The sequence below is a fragment of the Mus musculus genome, chromosome X, assembly GCF_000001635.26.
Source record: "Mus musculus strain C57BL/6J chromosome X, GRCm38.p6 C57BL/6J".
NCBI lineage: Eukaryota > Metazoa > Chordata > Mammalia > Rodentia > Muridae > Mus > Mus musculus.
In genome coordinates, this window is record NC_000086.7 from 30,407,163 (window position 1) to 30,424,142 (window position 16,980).

The 16,980-nt window shown below is 40.7% G+C and overlaps 1 long non-coding RNA gene across 2 annotated transcripts; it reads left to right on the top strand.

The window, feature by feature from the left end:
• The first annotated feature begins 218 nt into the window (after positions 1–218).
• Positions 219–16,405, top strand: Gm7437. Of its 2 annotated transcripts, none has more exons than XR_880384.2 (3): positions 219–398; positions 14,639–14,749; positions 15,045–16,405. It is a non-coding gene; the product is annotated as a predicted gene 7437 (long non-coding RNA). The 2 variants fall into 2 exon arrangements; XR_880385.2 differs by lacking the exon at positions 219–398 and adding an exon at positions 13,832–13,960.
• Positions 16,406–16,980: the final 575 nt, after the last annotated feature.

Sequence of the window (16,980 nt, forward strand, 5' to 3'; positions counted from 1 at the left end):
TGGAGCCTGCCACCCTATTATTCAACCACTGCTGCTGCTGCTACCTGCTGCCTAGCTGTTCCATTGCCTACATGTGGACACATGCAGCTGGACTCCAAGGATGATTCAGTGGGAGTGGGCCCCCCTCTTTATAAGCACGTGTTCCCCTATATTAAAATTGAACCTTGATCAGACTATTGTCTTGGTTCCATCCTTTCTCTCATAGCCTAGATTCCCTCTTTTCTTCCAGATTCCAAGATGCCTTCCAGGCTCGAACCCGGACATGTGAGCCACTGGCCAGCCTCAACAATTTGGCGAACCAATGCAGGACCTGAGAAAGGCAGAGGACATTTGGAAGAAACACTGCTGATTTGTAGCTCCATGCAAGAAGAAAAGAATTAAAATTTGTACCACAGAAGGTTGGTATGGGATAAGATGGATCAGTGCTATACCAGCACGCTGGATTCACTTAGGTTTAGCAGTGAGCTACCGGGAACTAGGAACTCAACAGGCAGGCCTTTGGCTGCAGCTTCTAGAAGCTGTTTTTTTAGGAGAGAGAAATATTAGGTTTTAATAAAAGGGATTTAATAATCAGGCAGATGGCCGCAGTTGGAAACTGCATTAGGCAGAAAGAAAGTGGATTTTGAAACTCTCCCAGGGACAGAGAGAAAATTGGGGAATCCCCCTCTTGTGTGTGTGCCAGCTGGTGTCTTCATTCTAAGTGTCTGTCTTATGTTTCCGGAATTGAACATGTGCTTGTTGTATTGGTTTGTTGTCTGTGTTTTGTTTCGTGCCTCTGAAACATGGTGCAGTCTGAGTTTAGATCTGCCTGAGTTTGTTTTCTCTGGTGTTTATAGACAATGGGATTTTATGAAATGTGCGCTTGATATTTGCAGCTGTCCCTTCAGGCTGTGGTCAGCAGATGTGCTAGGAAGACTGTCACTTCACCAGGGGACACCCTGGGAAGTGGGAGAGCAAGTGTCACCTGGTGGTCTCCAGAGATTGGTCAAGATGGACCAAGTTTTGTTTATGAAAAGGAAGCTTACCCTTCTAATTCTTTTGCCTGCTCATTGAGGACAAGTAGGGGTTCCACATGTCTGGAGCTGTTGGTTTCTGCTTTGTGTGTTTTGTGCATGTGTTTAGAGCTATGTGAAAATTTAGAAAAGTGCTGGTATAGCTTCTTCTTCTTCTTCTTCTTCTTCTTCTTCTTCTTCTTCTTCTTCTTCTTCTTCTTCTTCTTCTTCTTCTTCTTCTTCTTCTTTTTAACTAGTAATATGCTCAGTGTGTCTTCACAATCAGCTCATAAATTATTGGTTAAGATTAAATAATTGTTATATTGGTAACAGAAGTTTAGCCTTAATTTGGCAACTCAGGAATCTTTTCAATCATGTGGTGGAGCAGGCCAAAAAACTGGGCCTCCTAAGATACTTTTAACTGAGATAATATTTAATGTGATTGTTATCCTAGAAAGTAAGATTAAGATAAAATTTAAAGCAATGTCTCTTTTATGAAGCGTTAAAGCTTACATTGTCATGCATTCATAGATATAAATTGGCAGCCAAATTTTGCAATGTAGTAGTGAAGTTTTAATGTTGATTCTTAAAGTGATAAATTGTTTTGAAATTGGGTTTTGCTTTCCCAAAGTTATAGATATAATCTAATGTTGCAAAAGAAACTTAGTAATTCTAATATCATCCTCATGGCAAGAGGAACTAAGCTCAGAGCAGCTTTTGCTTGGTTTGTGTGACTTTCCTTTGTCTTGCAAACAGTGCCTAGGGAAGCTCTGGAGATTTGCCTCCAGGGGAAATTCCCTTTAGCTAAAAGAGCATCTTTGCAGATCTAGCCAGATGCTGTTTTAATAAAGTTCAAATCCATAGTTTATAAAGGATCAATCAGACTGTAAAATTTATAAAGGCATTATAATCTGGCTTGCCTACATTTTATATAGTTATTATAGATATAAAAGTGTGTTTCTTTTTTCTCTCTCTCCTTTGCATCTTAATGATTGTAAAGGTTTTGCTTCAAGTAAGTTTAAAATAACTGGAATATTTTGCCTCTAGATATGGATAAATATTGATCTACATTATGTACGAAATTTTTATCATTTCTGCTTCTATACAACAAGCCAAGAGTTTGAATCTTCCAGTGTACATTGTTTTCTAAGTAGAAATATTTTATTAGCTAATGCCTCTCAAGGGAAGTTTACTTTAAATCCTTGCTCTCACACAAGGAGCTTTTAAGTTTTGGGGAGTAGCTGTTGCTCCTGAAAAGATTCAGAGGCGATATCTTTTTATTACTTAGGGTTTTAGTTTACTACAGAAGGCTTTGCAGAAAATAAAGAAAGCTTTTATAATTGTTATTAATTATTTTTATTAGGTATTGTCCTCATTTATATTTCTAATGCTATCCCAAAAGTTCCCCATACCCTCCCCCCCACTCCCCTACCCACCCACTCCCACTTTTTGGCCCTGGCATTCCCCTGTACTGAGGCATATAAAATTTGCAAGTCCAATGGGCCTCTCCTTCCAGTGATGGCCGACTAGGCCATCTTTTTATATATATGCATCTAGAGTCAAGCGCTTCGGGGTACTGGTTAGTTCACCTATATATATAATGTTGTTCCACCTATAGGGTTGCAGATCCCTTTAGATCCTTGGGTATTTTCTCTAGCTCCTCCATTGGGGGCGCTGTGATCCATCCAATAGCTGACTGTGAGCATCCACTTATGTGTTTGCAAGACTCCGGCATAGTCTCAAAAGCGATAGCTATATCAGGGTCCTTTCAGCAAAATCTTGCTAGTGTATGCAATGGTGTCAGCCTTTGGAGGCTGATTATGGGATGGATCCCTGGATATGGGAGTCTCTAGATGGTCCATCCTTTTCTCTCAGATCCAAACTTTGTCTATGTAACTCCTTCCATGGGTATTTTGTTCCCAACTCTAAGAAGGGGCAAAGTGTCCACACTTTGGTCTTCCTTCTCCTTGAGTTTCATGAGTTTTGCAAATTGTAACTTATATCTTGGGTATTCTAAGTTTCTGGGCGAATATCCACTTATCAGAAGTACATATCACTTGAGTTCTTTTGTGATTGGGTTGCCTCACTCGGGATAATGCCCTCCAGGTCCAACCATTTGCCAAGGAATTTCATAAATTCATTCTTTTTAACAGCTGAGTAGCACTCCATTGTGTAAATGTACCACATTATTTGTATCCATTCCTCTGTTGAGGGGCATCTGGGTTCTTTCCAGCTTCTGGCTATTATAAATAAGGCTGCTATGAACATAGTGGAACATGTTTCTTTCTTACTAGTTGGTACATCTTCTGGATATATGCCCAGTAGAGGTATTGCGGGATCCTTCAGTAGTACCATGTCCAATTTTCTGAGAAACCGCCAGACTGATTTCCAGAGTGGTTGTATAAGCTTGCAGTCTCAATTGTTATTAATAATAATCAATGTTAATCAAATATTAGCTGTGCCAACAACAATTCTTTGGCAAGAGAAAACATTATTGTAAAGTCATTTTCTCATCCTCCCAGCCAATTGTTGGCCCACGTGGAGCCAGCTAGCTGCTGGCTGCTGTGGGGCGGGACCTTGGGGCACACAGCTTTCCCTGAGCTGTAGTGGTTCGGGAGGTCTCCAGAAAGTGGGAGGCTTTGTAAGGAACTCAAGAGAGGGCTGCCCTTGCCATTGCCCCATAAGCCTCCACCTGTCCCGACCTGGGTAGCCATAATTTTTGCACTAAGACTCAGGGTGGGCTTTCTGGCCTACAACAGATTGGGCTGCCTTCAGCCTCTTCTGCCTGAGAGGAAGGCCAAGGGTGTGCGAGGCCGAGGTGTCGTTCACCTCAAAACACAGTTTCTACATCCTATTAAAACTACTTTGGTACTAATAAAGGATTGTAAGATATACTTGTGTATTTTAGAAAACCTATAACAAAATTTGTGTCTTAAAAACCTGACTAAGTGTCTGTTCTGTGTTCAAAACAGCAATTAATTTAGTTTTTACAAAATATTAATCTATTGCATACCATCATTTTAAATAAGATTGACAATCAATATCCCAAAGATAAGTTAAGAATTGTTTTTATGCATGCTTCTGTAGCTTCTATAAATCCATGCATGCATACATCCCAATTATTGTGTTTAAAAACAACCCCTGTATGGGAAGTAAGTAGATGTAAATTAGATCACATGCTTATTCTTCCCACTGTTTCAGCACAGATAATTACGTTGTGTGCTGTAGATGGTGTTTTAAAATGCTGAACAATCAAACCTTCATTTGTATATTAATAGTAAATATTATGTCAGAGCTCACAATTGCTTAAGATTTTTCGTCCTTCAGATGCTATTAATCTCAAATTTGCAATTGCTTATGCATATACAACTCATAGAAAAAATGCTGTCCTTTTAAGAAGGCTGGTTTTAGACATTTAATAAATTTTTCTCGATTGCCTAGATAACTTAAAGCAATGCCATGTTGGATTTATATCTCAGGCAGTCTATAGGTCCTACATATTCTTTATATATTCAAAACAATTATGGTTTAATATAATATTTTAGTATTCTTGAAAATTGTGCCTATAAAATTCTTTCCTCAGTGTCCTCAGTTACTACTTGTTTCCACATAAGGGTGTGAATTCTTGAGGAATTAGACTTAATAAATTGCTGCAAATAAATGCTCTTATTCCTAAGTTAATAAATAAATTATGCACATGTAACTATTAATAACTTTTCAAGCCTTCTAGTTACAACCACTCATTTTTTTATTTCTACTTCATTCTTTTTTTTAATTAGGTATTTTCCTCATTTTCATTTCCCAATGCTATCCCAAAATTCCCCCATACCCACCCCCCCCCCCACTGCTCTACCCACCAACTCCCCCTTTTTGGCCCTGGCGTTCCGCTGTACTGGGCATATAAAGTTTGCAAGTCCAATGGGCCTCTCTTTCCAGTAATGGCCAACTAGGCCATCTTTTGATACATAGGCAGCTAGGGACAAGAGCTCCGGGGTACTGGTTAGTTCATATTGTTGTTCCACATATAGGGTTGCAGTTCCCTTTAGCTCCTTGGGTACTTTCTCTAGCTCCTCCATTGGAGGCCCTGTGATCCATCCAATAGCTGACTGTGAGCATCAACTTCTGTGTTTGCTAGGCCATGGCATTGTCTCACAAGAGACAGCTATATCTGGGTCCTTTAGGCAAAATCTTGCTAGTGTATGCAATGGTGTCAGCATTTGGAAGCTGATTATGGGATGGATCCCTGGATATGGCAATCACAAGGTGGTCCATCCTTTCATCACAGCCCCTAATTTTGTCTCTGTAACTCCTTCCATGGGTGTTTTGTTCCCAATTCTAAGACGGGGCAAAGTGTCCACGCTTTGGTCTTTGTTCTTCTTGCGATTCATGCGTTTAGAAAATTGTATCTTATATCTTGGGTATCCTGAGTTTCTGGGCTAATATCCACTTATCAGTGAGTACATGTTCTGTGAGTTCCTTTGTGATTGGTTACCTCACTCAGGATGATGCCCTCCAGGTCCAACCATTTGCCTAGGAATTTCATAAATTCATTCATTTTAATAGCTGAGTAGTACTCCATTGTGTAAATGTACAACATTTTCTGTATTCATTCCTCTGTTGAGGGTCATCTGGGTTCTTTCCAGCTTCTGGCTATTATAAATAAGGCTGCTATGAACATAGTGGAGCATGTGTCCTTCTTACCAGTTGGGACATCTTCTGGATATATGCCCAGGAGAGGTATTGCAGGATCCTACGGTAGTACTATGTCCAATTGTCTGAGGAATCACATTTCCAGAGTGGTTATACAAGCTTGCAATCCCACCAACAATGGAGGAGTGTTCCTCTTTCTCCACATCCTCGCCAGCATCTGATGTAACCTGAATTTTTCATCTTAGCCATTCTGATTGGTGTGATGTGGAATCTCAGGGTTGTTTTGATTTGCATTTCCCTGTTGATTAAGGATGATGAACATTTTTTTTTCAGGTGCTTCTCTGCCATTTGTATTTCTCAGGTGAGAATTCTTTTTTCAGTTCTGAGCCCCATTTTTAATGGGGTTATTTGATTTTATGGAGTCTAACTTCTTGAATTCATAAATATATTAGATATTAATCCCCTATCTGATTTGGGATAGGTAAAGATCCTTTCCCAATCTGTTGGTGGACTTTTTGTCTTATTGACGGTGTCTTTTGCCTTGCAGAAGCTCTGCAATTTTATGAGGTACCATTTATCGATTCTCACTCTTACAGCACAAGCCATTGTTGTTCTATTCAGGAATTTTTCCGCTGTACCCATATTTTTGAGGCTTTTCCCTACATTCTCCTCTATAAGTTTCAGTGTCTCTGGATTTATGTGGAGTTCCTTAATCCACTTAGATTTGTCCTTAGTGCAAGGAGATAGGAATTGAACAGTTCGCATTCTTCTACATGATAACAGCCAGTTGTGCCAGCACCATTTGTTGAAAATGCTGTCTTTTATCCACTGGATGGTATTAGCTCTCTTGTCAAAGATCATGTGACCATAGGTGTGTGGGTTCATCTCTGGGTCTTCAATTCTGTTCCATTGCTCTACTTGTCTGTCACTATACCAGTACCATGCAGTTTTTATCACAGTTGCTCTGTAGTACAGCTTTAGGTCGGGCATGGTGATTCCAACACAGGTTCTTTTATCCTTGAGAAGAGTTTTTGCTATCCTAGGTTTTTTGTTATTCCAGATGAATCTGCCGATTGCCCTTTCTAATTCGTTGAAGAATTAAGTTGGAATTTTGATGGGGATTGCATTGAATCTGTAGATTGCTTTTGGCAAGAAAGCCATTTTTACTATATTGATCCTGCCAATCCATGAACATGGGAGATCTTTCTATCTTCTGAGATCTTCTTTAATTTCTTTCTTCAGAGACATGAAGTTCTTATCATATAGATCTTTCACTTCCTTAGTTCGAGTCACACCAAGGTATTTTATATTATTTGTGACTATTGAGAAGGGTATTGTTTCCCTAATTTCTTTATCAGCCTGTCTATCCTTTGTGTACAGAAATGCCATTGTCTTGTTTGAGTTAATTTTATATCCAGCTACTTTACTGAAGCTGTTTATCAGGCTTAGGAGTTCTCTGGTAAAATTTTTAGGGTCACTTATATATACTATCATATCATCTGCAAAAAGTGATATTTCGACTTCTTCTTTTCCAATTTTTATCCCCGTGATCTCTCTTTGTTGTCTAATTGCTCTGGCTAGGACTTCAAGTACAATGTTGAATAGGTAGGGAGAGAGTGGTCAGCCTTGTCTAGTCCCTGATTTCAGTGGAATTGCTTCCAGCTTCTCACCATTAACATTGATGTTGATTACTGGTTTGCTGTAGATTGCTTTTATCATGTTTAGGTATTGGCATTGAATTCCTGATCTTTCCAACAATTTTATCATGAATGGGTGTTGGATTTTGTCAAATGCTTTCTCAGCATCTAAGGAGATCATCATGTGGTTTTTGTCTTTGAGTTTGTTTATATAATGGATTACCTTGATGGATTTCCGTATATTGAACCAATCCTGCATCCCTGGGATGAAACCTACTTGGTCAGGATGGATGATTGTTTGGATGTGTTCTTGGATTCAGTTACCAAAAACTTAATTGAGTATTTTGCATTAATATTCATAAGGGAAATTGGTCTGAGGTTCTCTATCTTTGTTGTGTCTCTTTGCTGTTTAGGTATCAGAATAATTGTGGCTTCATAGAATGAGTTGGGTAGAGTACCTTCTGTTTCTATTTTGTGGAATAGTTTGTGAAGAACTGGAATTAGATCTTCTTTGAAGGTCTGATAGAACTCTGCATTAAACCCATCTGGTCCTGGGTTTTTTTTTTTTTTTTGGTTCAGAGACTATTAATGACTGCTTCTATTTCTTTGGGGTATATAGGGCTGTTTAGATCATTTAACCGGATCTTGATTCAACTTTGGTGCCTAGTGTCTATCTAGAAACTTCTCCATTTCATCCAGGTTCTCCAGTTTTGTTGAGTATAGCCTTTTGTAGAAGGATCTGATGGAGTTTTGGATTTCTTCAGGATCTGTTGTTGTGTCTCACTTTTCATTTCTGATTTTGTTAATTTGAATGCTTTCTCTGTGCCCTCTAGTGAGTCTGGCTAAGGGTTTGTCTATCTTGTTGATTTTCTCAAAGAACCAGCTCCACATTTGGTTGATTCTTTGAATAGTTCTTCTTGTTTCCACTTTGTTGATTTCGCCCCTGAGTTTGATTATTTCCTGTCATGTACTCCTCTTGGGTGAATTTGCTTCATTTTGTTCTAGAGCTTTTAGATGTGTTGTCAAGCTGTTAATGTGTGCTCTCTCCAGTTTCTTTTTGGAAACACTCGGAGCTATGAGATTTCCTCTTAGGAATGCTTTCATTGTGTCCCATAAGTTTGGGTATGTTTTGGCTTCATTTACATTAAACTCCAAAAAGTCCTTAATTTCTTTCTTTATTCCTTCCTTGACCAAGGTATCATTGAGAAGAGTGTTGTTCAGTTTCCATGTGAATGTTGGCTTTCTATTATTTATTTTGTTATTGAAGATCAGCCTTAGACCATGGTGGTCTGATAGGACGCATGGGACAATTTCAATATTTTTGTATATGTTGAGGTTTGTTTTGTGACCAATTATGTGGTCAATTTTAGAGAAGGTACCATGAGGTGCTGAGAAGAAGGTATATCCTTTTGTTTTAGGATAAAATGTTCTGTAGATATCTGTTAAGTCCATTTGTTTCATCACTTCTGTTAGTTTCACTGTGTCCCTGTTTAGTTTTTGTTTCCATGATCTGTCCATTGGTGAAAGTGGTGTGTTGAAGTCTCCCACTATTATTGTGTGAGGTGCAATGTGTGCTTTGAGCTTTACTAAAGTTTCTTTAATGAATGTAGCTGCCCTTGTATTTGGAGCATAGATATTCATAATTGAGAGTTCTTCTTGGAGGATTTTACCTTTGATGTGTATGAAGTGCCCCTCCTTGTCTTTTTTGATGACTTTGGGTTGGAAGTCAATCTTATCAGATATTAGGATGCCTACTCCAGCTTGTTTCTTCATACCATTTGCTTGGAAATTGTTTTCCAGCCTTTAATTCTGAGGTAGTGTCTATCTTTTTCTCTGAGATGAGTTTCCTGTAAGCAGCAAAATGTTGGGTCATGTTTGTGTAGCCAGTTTGTTAGTCTATGTCTTTTTATTGGGGTGTTGAGACTATTGATATTAAGGAAAAGTAATTGTTGCTTCCTGTTATTTTTGTTGTTAAAGTTGGCATTCTGTTCTTGTGGCTGTCTTCTTTTAGTTTTGTTGATGGATTATTTTCTTGGTTTTTTTAGGGCGTGGTTCCCGTCCTTGTATTGGTTTTTTTCTTTTTTTCTGATATTATCCTTTGAAGGGCTGGATTCGTGGAGAGATAATGGGTGAATTTATTTTTGTCGTGGAATACTTTGGTTTCTCCATCTATGATAATTAAGAGTTTGGCTGGGTATAGTAGCCTGGGCTGGAATTTGTGTTCTCTTAGTGTCTGTATAACATCTTTCCAAGCTCTTCTGGCTTTCATAGCCTCTGATGAAAAATCTGGTGTAATTCTGATAGGCTTGCCTTTATATGTTACTTGACCTTTTTCCCTTACTGCTTTTAGTATTCTATCTTTATTTAGTGCATTTGATGTTCTGATTATTATGTGTCAGGAGGAATTTCTTTTCTGGTCCAGTCTATTTGGAGTTCTGTAGGCTTCTTGTATGTTCATGGGCATCTCTTTCTTTAGATTTGGGAAGTTTTCTTCAATAATTTTGTTGAAGATGTTTGCTGGTTCTTTGAGTTGAAATTCTTCATTCTCATCCACTCCTATTATGCATAGGTTTGGTCTTCTCATTGTGTCCTGGATTTCCTGGATGTTTTGAGTTAGGATCTTTTTGCATTTTCCATTTTCTTTGATTGTTGTGCCGATGTTCTCTATGGAATCTTCTGCACCTGAGATTCTCTCTTCCATCTCTTGTATTCTGTTGCTGATGCTGGCATCTATGGTTCCAGATTTCTTTCCTAGGGTTTCTATCTCCAGTGTTGCCTCACTTTGGGTTTTCTTCATTGTGTCTACTTCCCTTTTTAGGTCTAATATGGTTTTGTTCATTTCCATCATCAGTTTGGAAGTGTTTTCCTGATTTTCTATAAAGACTTCTACCTGTTTGGTTGTGTTTTCCTGTTTTTCTTTAAGGACTTGTAACTCTTTAGGAGTGTTCTCCTGTATTTCTTTAAGTGAATTATTAAATTCCTTCTTTATGTCCTCTACCATCATCATGAGATATGTTTTTAAATCCAGGTCTACCTTTTCAGTTGTGTTAGGATCCTCTGGACTGGGCAAAGTGGGCGTTCTGGGTTCTGATGATGGTGAGTGGTCCTAGTTTCTGTTAGTAGGATTCTTACTTTTTCCTTTCGCCATCTGGCAATCTCTGGATTTAGTTGTTATAGTTGTCTTTTTTTAGAGATTATTACTCTGTTGATTTTGTTACCCTCTATCAGCAGACGTGGGTGACTAGCTCTCTCCTCTGAGTTTCAGTGGTCAGAGCAGTCTCTGCAGGCAAGCTCTCCTCTTTCAGGGAAGGTGCACAGTTATCTGGTGTTTGGACCTTCTCCTGGCTGAAGATGAAGGCCCAAAACAGGATTTTTCCCAGGAGCTCTGTTGCTTTGGCCAGGAAGGTGGCCGATTGTCTGGAGCCGAAGTTTGTGCCACCTCAGAAGCTCTCTGGCTCTTGCCTGTTCCAGAAATGGCTGGCCTCTGTATTCCACACCCTTACCAGTGCAGCCTGCCCTCCGCGGAGTCCCGGAGCCAAGGAGGCTCCCGCTGCGGGGGCCTGTGGCAGAAAACTCTCAGGCCGGGCGGACCCCTGTGCTCTCACTAGGAAGGTGGCCGGTTGTCTGGAGCTGTAGATGGTACCACCTCAGAAGCTCTCTGGCTCTCGCCTGTCCCAGAAACGGCTGGCCTCTGTATTCCACACCCTCACCCGTGCAGCCTGCCCTCCGCGGAGTCCCGGAGCCAAGGAGGCTCCGGCCGCCAGGGCCTATGGAAGAAACTTCTCGGGCCGGGCGGACCCCTGTGCTCTCACCAGGAAGGTGGCCCCTCCTGTATTTCTTTAAGTGAGTTATTAAAGTCTTTCTCGATGTCCTCTACCATCATCATGAGATATGCTTTTAAATCCGGGTCTAGCTTTTCGGGTGTGTTGGGTTGCCCTGGACTTGGCAAAGTGGGAGTGCTGGGTTCTGATGATGGTGAGTGGTCTTGGTTTCTGTTAGTAAGATTCTTACTTTTACCTTTCGCCATCTGGTAATACCTGGAGTTAGTTGTTATAGTTGTCTCTGTTTAGAGATTGTTCCTCTGGTGATTCTGTTACCCTCTATCAGCAGACCTGGGAGACTAGATCTCTCCTCTGAGTTTCAGTGGTCAGAGCGCTGTCTGCAGGCAAGCTCACCTCTTACAGGGAAGGTGCACACTTATCTGGTGTTTGGACCTTCTCCTGGCCGAAGATGAAGGGCCAAAATAGAACCTTTTCCAGAAGCTGTGTTGCTTTCACCTGTCCCAGAAGCTGTTAATTTCAGTAGTCCACACTCTCATCTGTGCAGACTACTTTCTGTGAAGTCCCGGAACCAAAATGGCTCCCGCGGATCCTGAGGCTAGGGCCTCTCCGTCCGGGCAGACACCTGACCTCTGGCCGGGAAGGTGGCCGGATGTCTGAAGCCCGAATATGGCGCTGCCTCAAAAGCTCTGTCACTCTTGCCTGTCCCAGAAGCTGTTAGCTTCTGTAGTCCACACTCTCACCTGTGCAGGCTGCTTTCTGCTGAGTCCGGGAACCAAGGTGGCTCCCGCCACTCCTGAGTCAAAATCCTAGCCTCCCAGGCTGGGCAGACCCCTGTCATCTGGCCGGGAAGATGGCCAGATGTCTGGAGCCCGAAAACGGCGCTGCCTCAGAAGCTCTGTGGCTCTCGCCTGTCCCAGAAGCTGTTAGCTTCTGAGGTCCACACTCTGGTCTGTGCAGACAACTTTCTGTGGAGTCCTGGACATCAACCACTCACTCTTTAAGAGAAACAATTCAAAGTGCTATTAATCACTGCCCATGTTACGTGAATACTGACTATAACAGTCAAGTATTTGAGATGTTTTGTCAACAAGTTATTAATTCTAAAGGACAAGATATTGTGGAACTTTAAAACTTTAACTTTAAGAATGAAGACCAAAGTGTGGACACTTTGCCCATTCCTAGAAATGGGAACAAAACACCCATGGAAGGAGTTACAGAGACAAAATTTGGAGCTGTGACGAAAGGATGGACCATCTAGTGATTGCCATATCCAGGGATCCATCCCATAATCAGCCTCCAAACGCTGACACCATTGCATACACTAGCAAGATTTTGCTGTAAGGACCCAGATATAGCTGTCTCTTGTGAGACTATGCCAGGGCCTAGCAAACACAGAAGTGGATGATCACAGTCAGCTATTGGATGGGTCACACGGCCCCCAATGGAGGAGCTAGAGAAAGTACCCAAGGAACTAAAGGGAACTGCAAACCTATATGTGGAACAACAATATGAACTAACGAGTACCCCGGAGCTCTTGACTCTAGCTGCATATGTATCAAAAGATGGTCTAGTTGGCCATCACTGGAAATAGAGGCCCTTTGGACTTGCAAACTTTATATGCCCCAGTACAGAGGAACACCAGGGCCAAAAAGGGGGAGTGGGTGGGTAGGGGAATGGGGGGTGGGGTGGGTATGGGTGACTTTTGGGATAACATTGTAAATGTAAACGAGGAAAATACCTAATTAAAAAAAAGTTTACGATAAAAACAAAACAAAACAAAACAAAAAAAAAACAAAAAAACAAAAAAAAAAAACAAACAAACAAAAAAAACTTTAACTTCTTAAAAGACAAAGAAGGGGGAAATTATATCCCTGTGCATATTATTTAGTGTATTTCTGTGCACATTATTTAAATCATACTTTTATTTTAGAATTTTGAAATTTGGATGTCAAAGAACTTAATGCTTTATAGTATCTTAAAAGGATCTACTTATTGGCATATGGTTTGATCCTAAACAGCTACCTTATTAGGGAAAGGAAAAACATAGGTTCTCTCCATGGAACACTGCAGAAGCATGATGGCTAATTCGTTTGACAAGCTGGCAGGTGAGTTGGCTCAGTGCCCTGACTGAAGTGACAAGGAAGCTAAATTGGGTACATGTTTTCGACCCATCCTTGCTTTCCATTTTTCCAGTTTGGACTAGTGAAGCTCTCTTGCTTCAAGCTTTTAAAACTTTATGGCAAAATGAACATCAGAGACTGTATATTCTGACTAGAAATATTAGTCATATAATAGTCATAATGATTTTTCTCTTTTCTTAAAGGTGACCAGTTATTCTAACACAGTCTTGGACTGGTCTAGTAATAAGTCCAATATTAGAGATTCCTATTGAAGATAGCTAAAAATCTTGATTATCTAGCAAAGTTGATTCAGAGCACAGCCTCCACTTCCAGAGAATCTCTGGCCTTTTTACTAATTCTAAAAGCCAGCTCCCACACACCTGGAGGCCAGAGCCTGATCTTGATTGTTGCTAATTTGCAACTGAATAAAGTACCTGTGCTTCCACAAAGAAACTGTGTACTGTTGCCTTTCACTGTCTGGATTTTGTTTTTCAAGCAGGTCAATCAACACCCTTCAGCCTGACTGTACCAGGTGTGCATCCCTGCCCCCAAGAGTGTGCAGATGGCAGCTACTAATTTTCATTCTAAAAGCATTCCAGTACATATTATGGCTTTTGGTCTGATTCATCAGGCCATAGAGACAATAAAGATGAGGAGGATGACCTCTAGCTCCCAATATAGCCTAAGAGTCACAAATTGTGTTGTGACAATTGGCATAATTCTTGTAGAGGCATTGCTGAACCCATACATGTGAGCTGTTGGCCGGCCTCAACAAAAAGGTACCTGCAAACCTAGCAAGTAAAGTTTTCCATCCCCTGGCAGGCTGAAGCTTGCTGAAGTCAGTTTCCCTAAAGTTGCTGAGGTGTTTATTTCATATTTCGAACCCTTCCTAGGTAAGGGCTCCCTGTTTTAGATTAATTTGAATACAAACCTGGCATAATCTTGAACCAGGATGTCCAGTTTAAGTGAAATGTACTTTAATCTGAGTAACTCAGAAAGTTGCATGGACCCCAGATGCCTGGTGAAGATCAATTACCAACAATCTTGCCAGTTGTTTGTGTGAGAATGATCTTTGCCTCTGATGTCCTCCATCAACCTGTGGATGTGAGCTGTATATTTTTTCTTTACAATGGAGTCTCAGGCGGCACCAGGTTGGGTTATGTCATCAGAATATAATATAAATAGATGTTAGGGGTGTTTGTTGGGGAGCCAGGTCAGCAACCTGGCAGTGGAGGACCACAGTTCATAGGAAAAGTCAAATAGCTTCTAGAAAGTTCAATAAATTCTCTTTGTTTTTAATATCCTGTCTTGTAGTGGTAAGATGCCGCCTTTATCGTTCATACATACATGCAGTGGACAGAGTAGTAAAAATCATAGCAAAGTCCATCTATATGGTAATGGTGTTTCCATTTTCCTATCTGAGAGCTTGACTCAGATTAATAATTTTTTGTTCTCAGGGCCGAGATACCTGGCTTATGACTACGTCATTAACAATAAAGTACCTGCTGTACAGCTGCCACGCTTGTCATGAGTGCGCAAACATTTGGAATTCAGACCACAAGAATGCTGTAAGTTTAAAGATGCTTGTCCCCCAGTCTTCCCAGGAGAACCCTGTGCTGGTAGATGAGAGAGTTGGTTGTAGCTGAGAGATTAGGTTATAAGGGAAGATGAACAAATGCCAAAAGGGTGAATTCCAACAACCTCAGCTGGGCCCCTGGGAGAGTAGACAGCTTCAATCTACCAGAATATAGCTCTGGGGTGGATTCAGGGCAAAGCACAGGCAGCTCTATTCACATTTTCAAGCTGGAGCCAGGAGATAAGAATATTTGCCAATACCTTTGATTCTTTTTTCCATTAACTAAGGTCTGAGTCTTCAGGCACCCAGTCATCAGGGTCCAGGTTGATGCCGCAGCATGTCTTCCAACCCGCCTACCACCAGAGGGCAGCAGCGTACATTCACAACAATTGTTGAGAAATCAGGAAGCCCAGGAATCTTATGTGTGGATGAGGACATAGCAAAAGGAGAAGCATTCCATACCACCTGCCTTCATGCCTGCCACGCCCTGGGTTTGGGCCCCCATCTGAACCATCTCCTGCACATAGCCATGCAATCATAATAAGGAATCTCGAGATCTGTGACAATCTCTCTCTTCTCCCCAGCCCACAGCTCCATCACACCCTACTCTAATCACTAAGGATCACTCAAAATACTTCACTGTCTTCTATTTTTCCAAAGTCCCTAAGTCACTTTAAGACTTTCTATGTCCTCTGTAAACAGTCACATACTCATGTCTGGGGCTAGGTACACATGTGGAGATAGAGTGTAAGAGACAAGAATGAAGGAGAGAAAAGTGAGGAAGGAAAAATAAAGAGCTATTTATGTAGTAGGTCTGTGTGCCCCAAACACCATGGGATGATCCAAGGATATCCAGCATTAGGTGTGACTTCTTCAAAATAGTTTTGAGTAAGCAGCTTAGCCCAGAGAAGACCTAAGGATCCAAAGCATTGCTGCATATTACTACTGTGTGCAAAGAGGCCAGGAAGCTATCCCAGGAAATTTCATCACATCCCTCAATGGCAGATGCATTCTACTGAGAAGAGAGCAACGGGTTCACTTGGCAAATATTGCTGTCACATGATGTCGATGTATATGCATCTCCTATGACTTTAACTCCTCTGGAGCACTGCCTGCCTCAGGAGCCAGCACTTGTCCAAGCTGCCACAGGTCAACCTGGTTCTTGGTTCTCCTAAAGACTCCTTAGTCTGAGGGAACTTACATTCCCATACTTCTGAGACCCAAATAACCCATTTCCCAAATCCATGCAGGAAAACCACACGGAAATATTTGGGGCATCTATGAGAAAATTCTCCTTCAGGTCAAAATCACTCTGTGAAGGCCAAGCTACCTTTACCTCAAGTCTACACCAATGGTAATGAATTTTTAATAAAAATTTCTCAGGAGAAATTTCTTTTACTATGACTGGCCTTTTTGCTTAATCTCAAAACCAGAGTTAATAATATACTCTGAGGTCACTTCAGACGTAGAACAATGCCAACTGTATGCATTTCCTTTGTATAACCTCTCTTTAAGGGACTAATGGAACAACCAACCTTACTTGCCTTGAGTTTTAAGTAACCAATCATTATAATCTGATGTAAGGCATAGCTGTTATTTTAAAATATGTTTTTCAATGCTTCTGACCCAGAGTGTAATGAATGTGTATCTATGTAAGTGTTACAATGATCACATTTGGAAAATGGTAAATAGGATCAAAGCTGTTTTTTAAAAATGAATACCCACCACAAATATTGAATAAAATATATAAATAGTGCATAAAAATGGTATTTGTAATGTTTTTTATCCAGATCAGTTGAAGTCAGTTATTTATTCACTTGAAAAACACTATGAAACATTTCTTTAGGTATCACTAATTTTTCCCCATATGGTGCTTTTTGTGTGGCTCAATGGGGGTAGAGACAGAGAAAGAGAGAGAGGGGAGAGGGAGAGAGAGGGAGAGAGGGAGAGAGACGGAGAGAAAGAGAGCGAGAGGGAGCAAGCGAGCGAGCGAGCGAGAGAGAGAGAGAGAGAGAGAGAGAGAGAAATTGATTCTGTTATTCAAGCTGGTAAAGACACAGATTCATGCAACAGAGAGAAACAGTGGAAGATATTGGAGGGAGAGAAATAATAAATTCAAATCTTAGATCATTCTTCGTTAAATTCACCAAGGAAATGCATTTATATTTATTTTCCATAATTGCCACAGACACTCTGGGCCCCTTTGTCTGCTTGGAACAGGTC